At 46.2% G+C, this 7,137-nt stretch overlaps 1 long non-coding RNA gene across 1 annotated transcript; it reads right to left on the minus strand.

Moving 5' to 3' along the window:
• Positions 1-2,339: 2,339 nt before the first annotated feature.
• Positions 2,340-3,721, minus strand: LOC124021886. The gene is made up of 3 exons (XR_006836322.1): positions 3,586-3,721; positions 2,938-3,460; positions 2,340-2,435 (listed from the first exon to the last, which is right to left on the minus strand). It is a non-coding gene; the product is annotated as an uncharacterized LOC124021886 (long non-coding RNA).
• Between the last annotated feature and the right edge of the window lie 3,416 nt (positions 3,722-7,137).

A 7,137-nucleotide genomic window follows, 5' to 3' on the forward strand; every position in this document is an offset into this window, starting at 1 on the left:
CCCATGTTATCCCAAACCCCATGTTACCCCAAACCCCGTGTTACCCCAAACCCCATGTTACCCCAAACCCCATGTTACCCCAAACCCCGTGTTACCCCAAACCCTGTGTTACCAAGCCCCGTGTTACCCCAAACCCTGTGTTACCAATCCCCATGTTACCCCAAACCCCGTGTTATCCCAAACCCCGTGTTACCCCAAACCCCGTGTTACCCCAAACCCCGTGTTACCCCAAACCCCGTGTTACCCCAAACCCCGTGTTACCCCAAACCCCGTGTAACCCCAAACCCCATGTTACCCCAAACCCCATGTTACCCCAAACCCCGTGTTACCCCAAACCCCGTGTTACCCCAAACCCCGTGTTACCCCAAACCCCGTGTTACCCCAAACCCCGTGTTACCCCCAAACCCCGTGTTACCCCAAACCCCGTGTTACCCCAAACCCCGTGTTACCCCAAACCCCATGTTACCCCAAACCCCATGTTACCCCAAACCCCATGTTACCCCAAACCCCGTGTTACCCCAAACCCCGTGTTACCCCAAACCCCGTGTTACCCCAAACCCCGTGTTACCCCAAACCCCGTGTTACCCCAAACCCCATGTTACCCCAAACCCCATGTTACCCCAAACCCCATGTTACCCCAAACCCCATGTTACCCCAAACCCCATGTTACCCCAAACCCCATGTTACCCCAAACCCCATGTTACCCCAAACCCCGTGTAACCATACAAGCTGCATATCTTTAAAGTTATATATCTGGAAAACTTGATTGCTGACATGCAAAACATTTAGGGACTATATCAACAATGGACTAATGAAACAAATACCAAAATATATTTTGAGGTGGTTTTCCTTTTAGGTTTACCATCACATTTTATAGATCGTTGCTTTCCTGACCATCGATTTGAAAACACAAAACTGACCTGAGATCAGCATGTAGGGTCAGCTTCATCCTACTCCTCCTCTGATGTTAAAACACAAAACTGACCTGAGATCAGCATGTAGGGTCAGCTTCATCCTACTCCTCCTCTGATGTTAAAACACAAGACTGACCTGAGATCAGCATGTAGGGTCAGCTTCATCCTACTCCTCCTCTGATGTTAAAACACAAAACTGACCTGAGATCAGCATGTAGGGTCAGCTTCATCCTACTCCTCCTCTGATGTTAAAACACGAGACTGACCTGAGATCAGCATGTAGGGTCAGCTTCATCCTACTCCTCCTCTGATGTTAAAACACGAGACTGACCTGAGATCAGCATGTAGGGTCAGCTTCATCCTACTCCTCCTCTGATGTTAAAACACAAAACTGACCTGAGATCAGCATGTAGGGTCAGCTTCATCCTACTCCTCCTCTGATGTTAAAACACAAAACTGACCTGAGATCAGCATGTAGGGTCAGCTTCATCCTACTCCTCTGATGTTAAAACACGAGACTGACCTGAGATCAGCATGTAGGGCCAGCTTCATCCTACTCCTCCTCTGATGTTAAAACACAAAACTGACCTGAGATCAGCATGTAGGGTCAGCTTCATCCTACTCCTCCTCTGATGTTAAAACACAAGACTGACCTGAGATCAGCATGTAGGGTCAGCTTCATCCTACTCCTCCTCTGATGTTAAAACACAAAACTGACCTGAGATCAGCATGTAGGGTCAGCTTCATCCTACTCCTCCTCTGATGTTAAAACACAAGACTGACCTGAGATCAGCATGTAGGGTCAGCTTCATCCTACTCCTCCTCTGATGTTAAAACACAAAACTGACCTGAGATCAGCATGTAGGGTCAGCTTCATCCTACTCCTCCTCTGATGTTAAAACACAAAACTGACCTGAGATCAGTATGTAGGTTCAGCTTCATCCTACTCCAATTTAAAACACAAGACTGACCTGAGATCAGTATGTAGGTTCAGCTTCATCCTACTCCAATTTAAAACACAAGACTGACCTGAGATCAGTATGTAGGGTCAGCTTCATCCTACTCCTACTCTGATGTTAAAACACAATACTGACCTGAGATCAGCATGTAGGGCCAGCTTCATCCTACTCCTACTCTGATGTTAAAACACAAGACTGACCTGAGATCAGTATGTAGGGTCAGCTTCATCCTACTCCTCCTCTGATGTTAAAACACGAGACTGACCTGAGATCAGCATGTAGGGCCAGCTTCATCCTACTCCTACTCCTATTTTAAAACACAAGACTGACCTGAGATCAGTATGTAGGGTCAGCTTCATCCTACTCCAATTTAAAACACAAGACTGACCTGAGATCAGTATGTAGGGCCAGCTTCATCCTACTCCTACTCCTATTTTAAAACACAAGACTGACCTGAAATCAGTATGTAGGTTCAGCTTCATCCTACTCCGTCCATCTCCATAGCATTGACATGAAGATCCATGCTGCTCACCCTGTTCCCTCTCTTCTGCCTCCTGGTGGTCTAGGGAGACACAGCACCAACTGTCAGACATTAATAAGAGTCAGACATTTACTGTCACGGCGGAGTAAATGTCTTCACCTTGTGGTACAGGTAGGAGGTGGTGATGTGATGTGGTCATGTAACAGTGCTTAGCCACCCTCCCTCACAGGGCAACATGAGTAGTGGGCCTACAGTCACCGAGACCGTGGGACTGAGTAGAGACATTCACTGAGATAAGCATTCTGGGATATTTAAGTTAGGAGGTGGTGATGTGATGTGGTCATGTAACAGTGCCAGCCACCCTCCCTCACAGGGCGACATGAGTAGTGGGCCTACAGTCACTGAGACCATGGGACTGAGTAGAGACGTTCACTGAGATAACATTAAAATACAAAAGCATTCTGGGATATTTAAGTTGCGTTTGATTCCCACTGAAGAGCTAAACAGAGTCACTGTTTTGCAGAGGAAGTTGTATGAATGAAGGAAATTAGATGAATATCAATGATAATATCTTTGTTATTACCTGAGCAGATCACGGTGAGTCCACCGAAGGAGTTCATGTGTTCTTCAACATTTCCTCAGTGAAGGTTCAGATCCCATAACAGTAAACTCCAAACCCTCTAGTGATGTTTCCAAGTAGTTCTGAAACAGTGGAGCCACAGCACAGCTGTCTACACACTACTGCTGCTGCAGGTGTCCTGGCCAGGCCCCAGTCTCCAGCTCCCACTGTCCTGGTCGTACCACTGCACAGCACAGCTGTCTACACACTACTGCAGCTGCAGGCGTCCTGGCCAGGCCCCAGTCTTCAGCTCCCACCGTCCTGGTCGTACCACTGCACAGCACAGCTGTCTACACACTACTGCAGCTGCAGGCGTCCTGGCCAGGCCCCAGTCTCCAGCTCCCACTGTCCTGGTCGTACCACTGCACAGCACAGCTGTCTACACACTACTGCAGCTGCAGGCCAGTCTTCAGCTCCACCATCCTCCACCCTCCCTGGTTGACAGCATAGCGACTGCCTCCTCCCACCAGCCTCACATCATCAGGCTCTGAGAAAAGAAAAGAGAGAGACAGTAATCTTTCTATTTACTCAATAAAACACACCTATATTGTCTCTCATATTCTCCACTCCAGGTGAGAAACAATGTTGACTGAGTGACAAACTGTTTCTTACCTGAGCAGGTGACTCCAACAGCATTACCAGGTAGGCAGGTGTTGTTCTCTCTGTCTGAGTTGTCACAGTCCAGGAGAAGGGACTCATTGCCTTTACACTGGAACTCTTTATCCCAGGTCTGACCCTCACCTTCTCCATAGAGCCCCCCCTGTAGAGCTGCAGGAGCCCCACAGCCAAGCTCCCCACAGACTACCTCTGCATCCTGCCGGTCAAAGTCAGCTTCACACACTGAGGCCCAGGACTGATTGGACTTCACCTCCACTCTCCCAGAGCAGAGACCAGCTCCATCCACAAGCCGCACAGACTCTGGAGAAAAAGAGTTGGTTGAACAGTCAATCAAATTTGAAGAGGACACTGTCAAGGACTAAACACAAATATGTTGGATAAAAGATAGTAGTTTGCTATGTTTGATACTGTAAGAGGTAGAAATGGGTTCTTAGTCACTCAGGATCGGGTTGGGAATAATGCAGGCAGGAGACAGGAATAAGTTCAGTTCACTTTATAGAAAATAAACTGAAGCTTCACTTCAGTACCATCTGAACTACAATGATCTGCCCATGAACATCTCCCATAAACCAATATGACAAACGCAAATATAATGTTTAAAATACATCTGACATCTCTAACTCTATTTTAAAATTAAATATTGTATAATGTACAAATAAATCTTACCTGAACAGAACACGTGATGATAATATTCACTACGTCCTCTTCTTATGATGTCACAGACACTACGTCCTCTTCTTATGATGTCACAGACACTACGTCCTCTTCTTATGATGTCACAGACACTACGTCCTCTTCTTATGATGTCACAGACACTACGTCCTCTTCTTATGATGTCACAGACACTACGTCCTCTTCTTATGATGTCACAGACACTACGTCCTCTTCTTATGATGTCACAGACACTACGTCCTCTTCTTATGATGTCACAGACACTACGTCCTCTTCTTATGATGTCACAGACACTACGTCCTCTTCCTGTGATGTCACAGACACTACGTCCTCTTCTTATGATGTCACAGACACTACGTCCTCTTCTTATGATGTCACAGACACTACGTCCTCTTCTTATGATGTCACAGACACTACGTCCTCTTCTTATGATGTCACAGACACTACGTCCTCTTCTTATGATGTCACAGACACTACGTCCTCTTCTTATGATGTCACAGACACTACGTCCTCTTCCTGTGATGTCACAGACACTACGTCCTCTTCTTATGATGTCACAGACACTACGTCCTCTTCTTATGATGTCACAGACACTACGTCCTCTTCTTATGATGTCACAGACACTACGTCCTCTTCTTATGATGTCACAGACACTACGTCCTCTTCTTATGATGTCACAGACACTACGTCCTCTTCTTATGATGTCACAGACACTACGTCCTCTTCTTATGATGTCACAGACACTACGTCCTCTTCTTGTGATGTCACAGACACTACGTCCTCTTCCTGTGATGTCACAGACACTACGTCCTCTTCTTATGATGTCACAGACACTACGTCCTCTTCTTATGATGTCACAGACACTACGTCCTCTTCTTATGATGTCACAGACACTACGTCCTCTTCTTATGATGTCACAGACACTACGTCCTCTTCTTATGATGTCACAGACACTACGTCCTCTTCTTATGATGTCACAGACACTACGTCCTCTTCTTATGATGTCACAGACACTACGTCCTCTTCTTATGATGTCACAGACACTACGTCCTCTTCTTATGATGTCACAGACACTACGTCCTCTTCTTATGATGTCACAGACACTACGTCCTCTTCCTGTGATGTCACAGACACTACGTCCTCTTCTTATGATGTCACAGACACTACGTCCTCTTCTTATGATGTCACAGACACTACGTCCTCTTCTTATGATGTCACAGACACTACGTCCTCTTCTTATGATGTCACAGACACTACGTCCTCTTCTTATGATGTCACAGACACTACGTCCTCTTCCTGTGATGTCACAGACACTACGTCCTCTTCTTATGATGTCACAGACACTACGTCCCTCTTCTTATGATGTCACAGACACTACGTCCTCTTCCTGTGATGTCACAGACACTACGTCCTCTTCTTATGATGTCACAGACACTACGTCCTCTTCTTATGATGTCACAGACACTACGTCCTCTTCTTATGATGTCACAGACACTACGTCCTCTTCCTGTGATGTCACAGACACTACGTCCTCTTCTTATGATGTCACAGACACTACGTCCTCTTCTTATGATGTCACAGACACTACGTCCTCTTCTTATGATGTCACAGACACTACGTCCTCTTCTTATGATGTCACAGACACTACGTCCTCTTCTTATGATGTCACAGACACTACGTCCTCTTCCTGTGATGTCACAGACACTACGTCCTCTTCTTATGATGTCACAGACACTACGTCCTCTTCTTATGATGTCACAGACACTACGTCCTCTTCCTGTGATGTCACAGACACTACGTCCTCTTCTTATGATGTCACAGACACTACGTCCTCTTCTTATGATGTCACAGACACTACGTCCTCTTCTTATGATGTCACAGACACTACGTCCTCTTCCTGTGATGTCACAGACACTACGTCCTCTTCTTATGATGTCACAGACACTACGTCCTCTTCTTATGATGTCACAGACACTATGTCCTCTTCTTATGATGTCACAGACACTACGTCCTCTTCCTGTGATGTCACAGACACTACGTCCTCTTCTTATGATGTCACAGACACTACGTCCTCTTCTTATGATGTCACAGACACTACGTCCTCTTCTTATGATGTCACAGACACTACGTCCTCTTCTTATGATGTCACAGACACTACGTCCTCTTCTTATGATGTCACAGACACTACGTCCTCTTCTTATGATGTCACAGACACTACGTCCTCTTCTTATGATGTCACAGACACTACGTCCTCTTCCTGTGATGTCACAGACACTACGTCCTCTTCTTATGATGTCACAGACACTACGTCCTCTTCCTGTGATGTCACAGACACTACGTCCTCTTCTTATGATGTCACAGACACTACGTCCTCTTCTTATGATGTCACAGACACTACGTCCTCTTCTTATGATGTCACAGACACTACGTCCTCTTCCTGTGATGTCACAGACACTACGTCCTCTTCTTATGATGTCACAGACACTACGTCCTCTACCTGTGATGTCACAGACACTACGTCCTCTTCTTATGATGTCACAGACACTACGTCCTCTTCCTGTGATGTCACAGACACTACGTCCTCTTCTTATGATGTCACAGACACTACGTCCTCTTCCTGTGATGTCACAGACACTACGTCCTCTTCCTGTGATGTCACAGACACTACGTCCTCTTCTTATGATGTCACAGACACTACGTCCTCTTCTTATGATGTCACAGACACTACGTCCTCTTCTTATGATGTCACAGACACTACGTCCTCTTCTTATGATGTCACAGACACTACGTCCTCTTCTTATGATGTCACAGACACTACGTCCTCTTCTTATGATGTCACAGACACTATGTCACGTCCTCTTCTTATGATGTCAC

Source organism: Oncorhynchus gorbuscha, unplaced genomic scaffold (genome assembly GCF_021184085.1).
Source record: "Oncorhynchus gorbuscha isolate QuinsamMale2020 ecotype Even-year unplaced genomic scaffold, OgorEven_v1.0 Un_scaffold_1241, whole genome shotgun sequence".
Taxonomy (NCBI): domain Eukaryota; kingdom Metazoa; phylum Chordata; class Actinopteri; order Salmoniformes; family Salmonidae; genus Oncorhynchus; species Oncorhynchus gorbuscha.